At 35.2% G+C, this 13,906-nt stretch overlaps 1 long non-coding RNA gene across 3 annotated transcripts in view; it reads right to left on the reverse strand.

Annotated features, from left to right (window-relative positions):
* Positions 1-11,446, reverse strand: part of LOC102151477 — a 48,048-nt gene extending 36,602 nt beyond the window's left edge. For all 3 annotated transcript variants that reach the window (XR_005368031.1, XR_005368032.1, XR_005368030.1), the window contains exons 1-2: positions 11,079-11,446; positions 8,554-8,742 (exon numbers count right to left, since the gene is read on the reverse strand). This is a non-coding gene — a long non-coding RNA (uncharacterized LOC102151477). The remainder of the gene's footprint in view (positions 1-8,553; positions 8,743-11,078) is intronic.
* Between the last annotated feature and the right edge of the window lie 2,460 nt (positions 11,447-13,906).

A 13,906-nucleotide genomic window follows, 5' to 3' on the forward strand; every position in this document is an offset into this window, starting at 1 on the left:
TTTTAAAATTTAAATTCAATTTGCCAACATATAGTATAACACTCAGTGCTCACATATTCTGGATTTTAATCTTAAAATCAAAATTTTAATTTTAATTTTGTTTCTCCTTCTGGATAGGTAGCATCTCCTTCCTGCAGTTATTGCTACTTTTCTTTTTTAAAAGATTTTATTTATTTATTCATGAGAGACACAGAGAGAGAGAGAGAGGCAGAAGGAGAAGCAGGCTCCATACAGGGAGCCCGAGGTGGGACTAGACCTCGGGTCTCCAGGATCATGCCCTGGGCTGAAGGCAGCGCTAAACCGCTGAGCCACCCAGGCTGCCCTATTGCTACTTTTTAATTTTAATATTTATTTATTTTCTTTTTTTAACTTCTAAACATCTGCTTATCCAATCTTCTATCATAGAAAATTCTGTTTAAAAAGTTAATAGCAAGTTTCTATCTTCCTGAAACTTCTGGTGGACTATCATAAGAGAAGTTAATTTTCCTGGATATCAGCTAATTTTAACTGAAAAATAAAAAAAGTTTTCATAGTTTAACTTTGAAATATCAATCGACAGTTAACTTTATTGTCTGTTTATACCAATTACTTTCTTCTTTTGTTACAAGGTTTTTAAAAAGAAAAACTTGAGATTTATATAAAATGTGAGAACTTAAATGACTATGCAAATTCTGACATTGTTTTAGTTTTTTATCTGATCTGTGACCTTTGGGGAAATTATCTCCCCTCACCCCCAAATACACAATAAGCTACATACAGAACTACATTTCCCCTAATTTCAGAAGTAGACTAGTCAGATTCCTTTTTCTAAAAAGGTTAATCTCAAGTGCAGACAGACATAGAGATAATTCCAGTTGAATCATCCAATGGCAATGTCTAAGAGAGATGATATATGCATTTCAGCATTTAATATCCAGAGTTACTAGTCCATAGGCCTGATTCTTTCCTTCCTTCTGTCCTGGGAGCTATCAAATACTTGTTGTTTGTTTAAGTAAATAATGACTGATTTCTTAATATCTGCTTAGATATTGCTTTATAGATGTCTACTTCTCCATATACATTTCTCAGCTGACTTCTTTGATTAACTAGACAAAGATTTCTTTTTCTCGATTTTTAAAAACATAAAATTAGACAATCTTATCTGCTGTAATATTTTTATGCATTCACATAATATTTTATGAGCTATTTTTAATATAAACTTTAGGAATATAATTGGCACTCTATAATCGCTTGTGTTGTTTTAATTCTTTTTTTTAAGATTTATTTATTTATAAGAGACACAGACTGAGAGAGAGAGAGAGAGGCAGAGACACAGGCAGAGGGAGGAGCAGGCTCCTCCCAGGGACCCCAGTGTGGGACCTGATCCTGGATCCTGGGATTAGGACCTGAGCCAATGGCAGGCGCCCAACCGCTGAGCCACCCAGGCATCCCCATGTTGTTTTAACTATATTTAGGAAGTTGGCCTTAGATAATATTTTTGAAGTTTATTTAATAATAACAAAATACATAATATGGAGCCAAAATTTATTTATTTTTAAAAGATTTTCTTTGTAAGTAATCTCTACACCCAACATGGGGCTTGAATTTACAACTTCAAGATTAAGAGGGCATGCTCTAACAACTGAGCCAGCCAAGCACCCCTTCAAATGAAAATTTAAATGATGACTTAAGTTATCCTATATTTTTGACATTCACAGAATTTACTGGTGTCCCACTAACTTTATTTGTTAATACATTTATTCAGCAGATATTATTGAATTTGTCACATATGCTAGGCCCTGTAACATGTATTTAAGGGATGAAGAGCTAAAAAAGAATTCTCTTATCAAGGAGATGCCATTTTATTGGGAGAGATCAATAACTACAGAAGTATAGCATCACTAAGATTGTGATCCTTTAATGTAAATTTGTTGACAACCAGTAGTAACTTTGGACATATGGAAATCAACTGATAAGTAATTGAGAGTATAAATCAATAGAAAGATGAATAATGATTTATATTTTAAATACTACAAGATGGTGAGTAGTCACAACTCAGTTATGAGATATTTATCTCATTTTATTTTATTTTAGTAATTGCTACCAACATTGTTTTATTGAGTCTTTAAAGCATTGAGCAGTAGGTAACTTTCCAATCATAATGTCTTTCCAATAATAATATCCCAGTTTAACCCAGTAATCAATGAAACACTTCTCGTTTAAAACCTAGCATGAAAGGCAGAAGTTTATGATGGTTTTTGTTTTCATTGAAAGTTGCTTCCATGTCCTTTTTATTAAACTTTCTAAGTGGGAGTAGAGGCTACCCTCTAATCCAGTAGATCATTCTGATTATCATTTACTGTGTTTAACCTTTAGTAACAAACACTATGTTGTTTTTTGTGTGTGTGTGTGATTTTTAAATATCAGTTCTAAGCATGTGCTCTGTCTCTCCCATTTCTTTCTCTCATCTTTCTCAATATCTTAATATCTTTATTTCTTGTATATTTGCTTTGCCAAACAAGTGTTGGTTTCACCCAAGGTTAGTTTTCAGCCATAGAGGTGAAAGGATTCTTCTTTGTTTTCATCAGGTAGGAATGAGAATTATTTGCTTATTTTTACCAAAATCCTGGAAAATCTTTTCCCTGGCCTCTTATTGACACAAATAGTTCAAAGCCTATCAAACTGGTAACCAGTCACTGGTAAAGATGGTGAATTTAGTCTACCAAAATGAATTTAGGTTAATCATATAGGGGGAATTAAAAATGGATATCAATCACAATATCTACTATAGACAAATTACATTTTATTTAAATGAAGTCACACACTCAGAATTAGGCTAATCATAATTGTTATTTTATGGTACAGTCTCATTATTGATCACCCAGTTGTGATGTATGTGGACGGATAGGTAGGTAGAGACAGAAAGAGATGGAGAGAAAGAAAAGGGAAGAGGAGAGAGAATATTTTTATCCTGAAAAAAATTTTAAAATGTTTTATGAATTTAGAATAATTTAGAGCTGAAAAGTTTAGGCTCTAGCTTTGGGACCTAGGGCAATATACTTATGAACTAATAATAGAAGCTAATTCAAGGAGTTCTCATGAGAATTGAATGAGATAATTCACTTAAAACCATAATCCATTATCTCACCACCCAGACTTAATCATTGTGTATTATTCGTGGTCTTCTGGTTTCTCTGCTCCCAAATATACATAGTGAAAACTAAGTTTCCTTTTGGTGTGCTAGATCTCAGAGCACATTCTCAGAAAAGGTGCAAAACTGTAATTAGTGATTTGGGCATATGTGAAAACCTAATGTCCATCTCAGTTCTTGGCGAAAATAGGTTCCCCAAATCTATTTCTATTGTTGTACACCAATGCCCTCTACCTTTCTCTTTTGCATTTGTTTTCGTGCCCTTCCTGTTTTTCTCCTCTTTCAGTCCTCAGAAGCTCTCTAATTACCTAAGGCCCTGCTTATCCAGATTACTCTACTTGCAATGAAAATGCCCTAATCTTACATTCCTTGACACTATTTATATTAGTCTTGTAGAGAGAAAGAGAATGAGAATGAATATATGTGTGTGTTGGAGCACAGAGCTACATTTCCAAATGTTGGCTAAGGCCCATTTGAAAAGTTACCTTCAAACATTCCTGGTGATGGAGTTAACTGATTTAAACTTGCAGAAAGCTATTTGCTAATATGCATCAAAAATCTTAGTTAATTACTTCAATTGATATTTAAAGAACACCTATTATCAACCAAGAAATGTCCCAAATGTGGTGAAATAGTAGAAACAAAAGTGACAAAACCCTGGCCTTTTCCAAGTGACCTTGCATTGATGAAAAAGAAACAAAAACCAAAGATTAAAAAACCTAATAGTCTGGATGATAATAAGAGCTATAAATAAAAATGAAACAGGACAAAGCAAAGTCGAATATTAGGGTAGTGAATGCCATGTTGCAAATGGTGGTTTAGTAAGGGCATCTCAGATGAGTATCACTTGAGCAAAGACCTGAAAGATAGGAGAGGATGGGCCATATTGCTGTATGGGGAAGAACAATCCAGATAGATAAAATAATGTTTAATAAGCACTTAGGGAAGGAGCATGCTTGACATGTTTGAAGTAAAAAAAGGAGGCTAATGTGGGTGGCAGTGAGTGGACTGGAAGAGAGAGGAAGATCAGAGATGTGAAATAGCCAGATCAACTAGGGCTTTATAAGATGACCCCATGGTAAGGGGATACCTGGGTGGCTCAGTAGTTAAGCATCTGCTCTTGGCTCAGGTCATGATCCTGGAGTCCTGGGATTGAGTCCCGCATCAGGTTCCCTGCAGGGAGCCTGCTTCTCCCTCTATGTCTCTGCCTCTCTCTGTGTGTCTCCCATGAATAAATAAATAAAATATTCTATAAAAAAAACATGGTAAGGACTTTTATTCAATGAAATGAATAGTCATTAGTATACTTTGAACAGGACAGGCATGACATAACTTAAATTTTAATCACTTGCTTCTGGTTCTCTTGTGGAAAATGCAAGAGGGGAAGGGTAGAATAATCTTTGTGAGACATGACACTGGCCTAAAATATGATTGCATCTTAGGGATCCCTGGGTGGCGCAGTGGTTTGGCGCCTGCCTTTGGCCCAGAGCGCAATCCTGGAGACCCGGGATCGAATCCCACATCGGGCTTCCGGTGCATGGAGCCTGCTTCTTCCTCTGCCTGTATCTCTGCCTCTCTCTCTCTCTCTCTGTGACTATCATTAAAAAAAAAAAAAAAAAAAATTTAAAAAAAAAAAAATAAAAAAAAATAAAATATGATTGCATCTTAAAAAAATAAAAAATAAATAAAATATGATTGCAGTAGCACAAGTATTAAGAATTAGGTGTGTTTTGGACACACTTCACAATAGGATATGCTACTACAGTGAATGTACATTTTCAGGGAATATGAGAATCCTAAAATGATTCAAGTTTTTTATTTTGTTCAGCAATTGGAAGAACAGAGGTGCCATAGATCAAAATGATGATAAAATCTGGAGGACAATTTTTGTTAAATCGAGAGGATTCTTTTCTTTTTTGTACATTTTAAGTTTTAAATACTTTTTATGTTTGGAGTCAATATTTAGTTGGACCTCTAACTTTGGAGTTGAGGAGAGATGCCTGGATTAGAGCTTCACAGTTGAGAGTCTTCCATGTATAGTATTTAAAACCATAAGGAGGGTGAAATTACCTAGAGAATAAATCTAGAGAGAGTCTGAAAACTATGATCTTTGAATCAGAAATTCCATTTAAAAAAAAAAAAGAAATTCCATTTTTGAGGAGTTATCCTAATGTTATAATCACATAAGCAAATGCCACTTCCTCTATGAGGATATCATCACAAGATGTCTGTTTTACTAAAAGAGTTAGAAAAATTATAAACGATTTTTTATGGATTGATTTTTGTAAAGCTATAAAGTTAAATTAAAAACGTTGTTTACAAATAGTACTTAATGACATGCATACATGCAGATACATTAGAGATGCATTACTATTCTCACATTTCTAAGAAGAAATGGGCAAAATATCAGACAGAATTATTGAGTTTTAAACATTACATATTTAACGTAGTTTATGTTCTTTTACATTGGGTAATTGCTCTCAATTTCACATTAATATTAAGCCAATTCATGATACAGATACTCTCAAAGCTGTTCTCAGAAGGACTTAAATTTTTATCTCATATATATCTCTTTTTTTCCTGAAATACTAATACCTTACTCCATAGGAGACCTCATACATTTTCATTGTATAAACCTCTGAATTTTAAATAATGTTAAGTTATCTTGAAACTGAAACACCTTCAGTATTCACAGGGTTGGGAAACTTTTCAAAGGCCTCAGTCCATTTTTTAAGATACATCAGGGAAGAGTGGGCTTACGTGAGGAAGGGGCTATTGATAACATATAATCTGAAAAAAAAATTAAAAAAAATTAGAAAAACATATAATCTGAATATAAAAGTGAAGCACACTATGTATTTGATCTCTTACTTGTGAAAACTTACAAAAGCTAGGCATAAAAATCATCATAGAAGGGACACAGTAAGCTTGGAGAATAGTATTGGGTATTTGGTAACTCTTAATGTTACACATATTAATGTAGATTTGATTTTCTAGTTGAGAGGCCAAATTATGATCACAGATGTAGGGTAGACAATTTTTTTAATGATGAAACCGAGGACTTGAGGTAATTTCTATAAAGAAAATGATCTAACACAGGTACCATATCAATTCTAAAAGAAGTTATCACTTATATCAGTAAGTACCGTACTTTGATACTGTACTTCACTTAGCAAGCTCAGGGGTGTGTTCTATGTATAAATTAACTTGTGAGAGCAACAATAAATGTTTTTTTGTGGATAAAAAAGTGAAGCCTAGGTATTAAGTAACTAATGCTTTATTATCCAGACCTACACATTTGTTCCACACCCTTTTTCTCCCTCACACGCAAATTTGTAGGCTTAGGATCAGGAGTCACTTTGAGATTCAAATTCTATATCTTATAGTTTAGAAAAGTAAGACATTTAAAAAGTTTACAGTTAATTTCTTATTACCTTAAAATAAATGTTGAAGAAAATCTTACTCTACCCACGTTCAAATGCTTTCTATAATCTGACAGTTTGGAAAAATGCTTTATAAAATTTTTTACAATATGCGACTTTCTTTGATAACTTTATGTCATTTTCCAAATGTGTTTAGCCTTGCATTCATATTCTAAAGAAGCTGTCGCACAAAGATATACCTAGTATAAATCTAAATAATGAACAAAGAGTCATATGGGCAACTTCACAAAACTTTGTTAAAGCTGCAGGATTTCTCCGCATAATCCCCTTAAATCAGCTCAACTGATCATTGGGCTATTGTTAAATAAGTTATTCTTCAATTAAAATATATTAAGTAATCACTTTAATGAAACAATTGATAATACATGGTAATGTAATAAGTAGTAAAAATCTATAAGCATGATCAATGTTTCACTCTTTAGTATTTTTATTTTTTCTGCTAATAGTTTATCAGAAAAATAACAAAATGGATTGATTTAATTTGTAAGTACTTATTCTTCTATAACACTTGAAGTGCTAACTTATATCAACATGCTCACAAGACCAATAAATAAAAGAACTGTAGTAAGACTCTAGAATATGCCAACTTCTGTCATAAATAACAAGGCAGGATAAAGAACTGAGCAGGTAAATGGACAACAGAGCAAACCATCTTCATAGACCTTGTGTTCACCACATCAATTCCCCCCTCCGTACTCTGATCCATTGAACTTAAAATTAGCAAGTGGAGTATTGAAGAAACTTCCCAGGCAAACGTTGGTATAAAAACATCAAATTGTATACTTTAATTAGACTATAATTTTTCTTTGAGGGGGAATACTGTCATCTTTGCCAAAGAAGGAAGCATTTTTATGCCAAAGTTAATATGACAGTCCTGAAATTTGAACTTATCCATTTAGTGGAAAGCTTGCAGGAAGTGACAGACTTAAACATCTTGCTGCTTAACATTGATATGTCTATAATATTTGGGCAAAATTCTCATTATTTCTTTTATGAATTTGAAAAAGCACTTATTTATTTTTATGTTTTGGAAGTTGAAATGTGTTCCTGAATGTGAGAAATCCCTTTTACTTCACCATATGCCATCTTGTCTTTTTGACACTCCAAGCCTGGAAATATCTCAAATGTGCAGACTTCTGATTTCCAAATTATCTACTGCCAAGAAGGGAAGTGGGTATCTGAAACTCAGCCACAGACCTTGGCAAATTTCAAATTCAGAATAAAACTTTACTTTAAAATTGTGCTCAAAAGTTGAAAGGGATTTTTTATGTCTAATTTGTGTTCTATTCCTATTGCAGGATTGAGTGAAAATTATTATATCCCAGTTTAAAAGGCTTCTTTTTCCTCCTTGGGCAGTTTTGAAGGATTAAGAAGTTGATTAAAGTTTCTATTCTTTTGCATTTAAATTTGACAGTGTAAAGAGTGACAAATTCCTGCTGAGTAGAAATAATGCTGAAGAAAGCACATCATTTGGCATTTTTTAACAGTGGACATCAGATTTTGAAAGATATCTGAGCAAATGTCTATTCTATGGAGAGTAGCTTGTCTGGAAGTACAATGAAATATCTATGTTTTTGTTTGGTACACCTCTAAACTGAAAAGTAAATTGTGATTTTGCCATGCCATTTATTAAATTCTTGTTGTTGCTGGAAAAGTGCTCTAATTAAAATCCAAAGAAATTAAGTCACTTCAAATACTTCTCTACTAGCAAATGTAGTTTTTAATCAGTTATAAATAATATTGTACCTCAGAATCAGGGAGTTTATTATAGTTGAATGGAGGCAATGAGTTATTTAGATTGAAGATAGGAAAAAAAAAGTTTAGATAGCACCATTCATTCCGATGATTAAGTATTATGTATTATGAATTTTTTAACTTAAAAAGTTAGAAAAAAAAAACCCTTTGAATTCTAGCAATGACAGACCATGATAATCTAAATTCCTCTTGATACAATAACATAAAACATGAAGCTGAGCTTACCAAAAAGAAAGAGAAGTCTCCATGTGTCAAAAAATGGACTGAGAATTCATAGTTCCTTGGAGTGTGAAAGGGTGCTTGTCTCAGCAATTTGGCGATTGGAAAGAAATTCCCACAGGGACTCAGGGAGTGATGCCTTTATACACAATGATGTGGCAGCTGGAATTGAGACTTCATATGTGAAGCTTCACCCTGAAAGAATTACTATTTCAGTAGAAATGCAGAAAAGGCAAAATATGTCTTTAAGCCCCAAACAGTAATAAGTATTCATGTATGTCTCTGCGTAATTACCAGGAAGGGAAGGAAGGAGAGGGACTTTCTTAGGAATTCATTTTATCTCATAACATCAGAGTTTAAAATTTCTGATATCTAAGTTTAGGATATGCTTAAAGTAAAAATAATGCTCTCTCCAAACAAAACAGAACAAAACAAAACATAAAAATAAAAATAATAAATCTTAGGACCAGTAGTATCACTGGATTCTTGGCAAAAAAACAAATATAAAACCACCCTGGAAGCACATGCATTTAAAATATCATGGATGAGATTAAATTAAACATAGCAATAGTACATGTAAATGAGGAAACAACTTGCCAAATAAAAGACAATAATTATGAGATAAATAGCATAACAAAATCTGTAAATACCTTGTCATAAAGAAGGTACAGATACCATTATGTAATAATAGGATACAAAAATATATAAAGTGCTAGTATGCTCATAATTTAGCCTGCACAATAAATTTTAAGTGAGAATATTATTAGGAATAAAAATGATTTCTGTCTAATAATGAAAGTAAAAATAAACTATATGATGTAAATATTCAGAATATTTATATACCAATGAGCATAATCTCGAAATATATAGTATAATTCAGTCCCAATCAAAGGACTATCAATATTTATTTTTAATGAAATTCTCAGTAAGCATCAAGAGAATTTTGAAGAAAATAAGAAAAAAATAGAGTCTGCACTACTGGATACCAAGGTACACAACAATTCTGTAACAAGACAGTGAGGTACTGAGTGAGGATCAGAAGAGAACAAAGTAAGATCAAGAAACAAAATATAAAAGTATTTAATCTCTGGGAGCAATGGCATTTCAAATTAGTGAGAAAAAGACAATCCGATTTGAAAATGGGATTGGGATAGGAGCACATGGGTGGCTCAGTCAGTTAGGCTTTCAACTCTTGATTTTTTTTTTTTTTTTTTTTTGCAACTCTTGATTTTGACTCAGGCCATGATCTCAGGGTCATGTTGACCCATGTCTCAGGAGGAGAAGACCCCCATGTTGGGTCTTGTGTTGGGCTCCATGCTGGGCACGAAACCTACTTAAGATTCTCTCTTTTTCTCTCTCCCTCTGCCCTTCCCCTTCTTACTCTCTTTTTCTCTTAAAAAAATAAAAATAAAAAAGCACTGGGATAGTTTGGAAATGTTAAAATGGATCCCTTAATCATACCATTTATTTAAAATATCCCAATCATGTTATTTATATACATAAATGGGAGATAATCTAGATGAGTAATAGGAAAAAAAAAAGTATCCCTTTACTATTATGTTAAAAAGGGAGAGTGTCTTAAGCATAAAAGAGAATCTCAAAGCCATAACAGGTTACTTACAAACTAAAATAGAAAAATAAAATTGTAGGGGCTCCTGGGTAGCTCAGTGGTTGAGAGTCTGCCTTTGGCTCAGGTCATAATCCCGGGGTCCTGGCATGGAGTCCTGCATCAGGCTCTCTGCAGGGAGCCTGCTTCTCCCTCTGCCTCTGTGTGCCTCTCATGAATAAATAAAATCTTAAAGGAAAAAAAAAAAAAGAAAGGAAAAAAGAAAATTCAAAATGGGGGAAGATGGTGGAATGGAAGGATCCTGAATTTACCTCTTCCCTAGGACACACAGGGACAAAAACTATATTGATTAGAACTAACTCTGAAAATGACCAGAAGATTGGCAGAACAGATCTTTCACAGCTAGTCCTAGAGAAAAGGCTGCATTGAAAGAAGTAGGAGGGGCAGAGACATGATTGGGAGCCAAGTTCCCAGTGTGACTAACCATAAACTGAAAGAAAACACAAGCATAGAGGAGCAAAGGGATTAAGCCCACACTGGGCACCCACATGCAGCCTTGGGGACTTTCACTGAAAAAAATGAGTCCCCATAACATCTGGCTTGGAAAAGCACCAGGGCTTAACTCTGGGAGTTTTAAAATCAAGCTTAACTCCCGAACTAGAGGGTGATAGATAACTGAATCTTCAAGCTTAAAGAGCCAGCATGCCAAATAAGTTGGTCAGAGACACAGCACAAAAGCAGCAGTTTGAAAGTACCTGGGGTATCCCTGAAGGAGGTTTATTGACTAAGCTTAGGACATGTGCTGGAGGGGCAGGGATCTGTAGGAGCTCTCTCCAGGAACAAAAGTGTTGGCACCATTTTCTTGCCTCTCCTCGGCCAGGATAGCTGAATGGTTGCAAAAGCCAGTTCTAACACTCTCCATCTACCTTGCAAGTACCACCCTGGTGTTCCTGGGCATACCCACCTGACTGGACCTGCCTGCCTCAGCAGGAATCCTTCTCAAGCAGCTCCTGCCCCATCACAACTGACAGGTAGCCTGGCCAGGACTGGTACCACTGTAAAGTGACTCCTGCCCTGTGGAGGGGGAAGGTAACCTCACATACCAGCACACTCACAGTTTCTGCAGCCAGGCTTATTTGTTGGCTGCATAGGCAGGAAACACTGCCACTCAGTGCACCTGCAACTGTGACAGAGGCTGATAATAGGCAGCTAGCCTGAATGCGAGTTCCACCCATCAAGAAGACAACAGCAGCTGCAGCCTGGCCTCTCAGCAGCATGGGGAGAAAACCATGCCCGTGTGTGCCCATAGTAGGCAAAGCAGGTGATTGCAGCTAGCTGGACTAAAGACCAGCCCCACCCACCTATTGTGACCACAGCAATTATGGCTAGCCCTAATAGAAGGGTGCATGCAAGCTGACATAGAAGACAATCCTGGAGAACTTGATTCTGGTAACCAGGGGGATGGACTATAAGGCACCATAGGACCTCACCTACCCAAGGCTACTACTTTTAAGACCAAGATATATAGCTGACCTACATAATACATAGAGACAAACACAGAGTTGAAGAAAATAAGTAGATAGAGGAATGTATCCTAAATGAAAGATAAGACAAAACCATGGGAAAAGAGCTAAATGAAATGAAGATATGCAATATATATATATGTATATATATATAATATAAAGAGTTCAAACTAATGGTTATAAAGATACTCACTGCATTTGAGAAAGAGTGAGTGAACTCATTGGGAATTTCAACAGAGTTATAAAAATATATAAAAAAGAATCAGAGCTGAAGAATACAATATCTGAAACATACCAGAGGGAATCGATAGCAGGTTAGAGGATGAAGAACAGATCAGTGATCAGGAAGACAGGATAGTGGAAAACAACCAAGCTGAATAGCAAGCAGAAGAAGAAAAAATACATGAAAATACCTTAAGGGAACTCTGCAATATCATCAAGCTTAATAACATTTACATTATAAAAGTTCCAGAAAAGCTTTGGCAGAGTGGGGGGTGGGTTGGAGAGAAAACACCCCTGAAAAACAGAAGGTGAGAGCTTCCCTAATCTGAGGAAAGAAACAGGCATCCAGGTCTAGGGAGTGCATAGAACCACTAAGAAAATGAACTCAAGGAGGTCCACGCCAAGATACATAATTAAAATGATAAACAATAATGATAAAGGAGTAATATTAAAAGCAACAAGAAAAGCAGGAGAAAAGAAAATACAAGTGAAAACCCATAAGACTATCAGCTGATTTTTCAGCAGAAACTTTGCAGGCAGAAGAGAGTGTCATGATACATTCATAGTGCTTAAAGGAAAAAACCTACAACCAAGAAGTGATTTTAAGATACACTACAAAGCTGTAGGAATCAAAACAGTATGTTATGAGCACAAAAACTAGGTAAGTAGATCAATAGAACAGCATAGAGAGCCCAGAAGTAAACCCACACTTATAAGGTCAATTAATCTACAACAAAGGCAGCAAGAATATACAGTGGAAGAAAGACAATCTCTATAATAATTGTTTATGGGAAAACTGGACAGCTACACATAAAAGAGTGAAATTGGATCACTTTCTTACATCATACATGAAAATGAACTCTAAATAAATTGAAGACCTATATATGAAACCTGAAACCATAAAACTCCTAGAAGAAAACATAGGTAGTAATCTCTTTGATACCAACCTTAGAAACATTTATGGCTATGTCTCCTTAGGCAAGGGAAACAAGAGCAAAAATAAACTACTGGAAGTACACCAAATTTAAAAGCTTTTGCATAGTGAAAGAAACCACCAATGAAATGAAGAAGAATATCTTCAATGTGAGAAGATATTGGCAAATGATATATCCAATAAAGGATTAATATCCAAAATATATAGATAATTTTCTACCACTCAACACCAACAAAAGAAACAATTTGATTAAGAAATGGGCAGAGGAGCTGAAAAAATGTTATGGCAAAGAATACATAGAGATAGCCAATAGACACATGAAAAAATAGATGCTCAACATCACTAATCATCAGGGAAATGCAAATCAAAACCATAATGAGATTTACCTTGTACCAGTTGGAATGGCTAATTTGAAAAGACAAGAAATATTTTAAAAATTTAGACTGTGGAGGCCGAGAAAATTAAGGCCATTCCACCTTAAGTTCAGCGTTAGCACAAGTACAGCCATCTCAGGCCCCTGTGAATAAGAGCTGAAATTTGCATTACTTCAGTTACAGGAAAAAAACAGTTTACAGCTTAATGCCCTAGAAAGCCCCATATTAGAATGAGAACAGAGCTTAATGCCCTTGAAAGCCCCATATCAGAATGTAAACAGAACTTGAGAAACTCCTCCGCCCCTGCCCCTTCTTGGGGTCCCCTAGACCAGCCCATAAAACTAAGCTGGAACCCACCTCGGGGTCCAAGTCCCTGCTCTGCTGTGTCGGGTACACTTGGACCCAAGCTGGAGCTTGTAAATAAACCCTCCTGTGTTTGCCTCCGTGTCAGCTCCTTGGTGGTTTCTCGGATACATAATCTTGGGCACAACAAGACAAGAAATAACAAGTGTTGTCAAGGATGTGGAGAAAAGGGAACCCGTGTGCAAGCACTGTTGGAAATAGCATGGAGCTTCCTCAAAAAAAGTTAAAAATTCCATACAATCCAATAATTCCACCATTGGATATTTATTCACAGAAATAAAAACACTAAATTGAAAAGATATCTATCTGTAAGAGAACTTGTCAATGCCTCTGATTGGCACATATTCAAACGTTGTCTTTTTCAAGAGTCACGTGT

Source organism: Canis lupus, chromosome 12 (assembly GCF_011100685.1).
Source record: "Canis lupus familiaris isolate Mischka breed German Shepherd chromosome 12, alternate assembly UU_Cfam_GSD_1.0, whole genome shotgun sequence".
In the NCBI taxonomy this organism is placed as follows: Eukaryota; Metazoa; Chordata; class Mammalia; order Carnivora; family Canidae; genus Canis; species Canis lupus.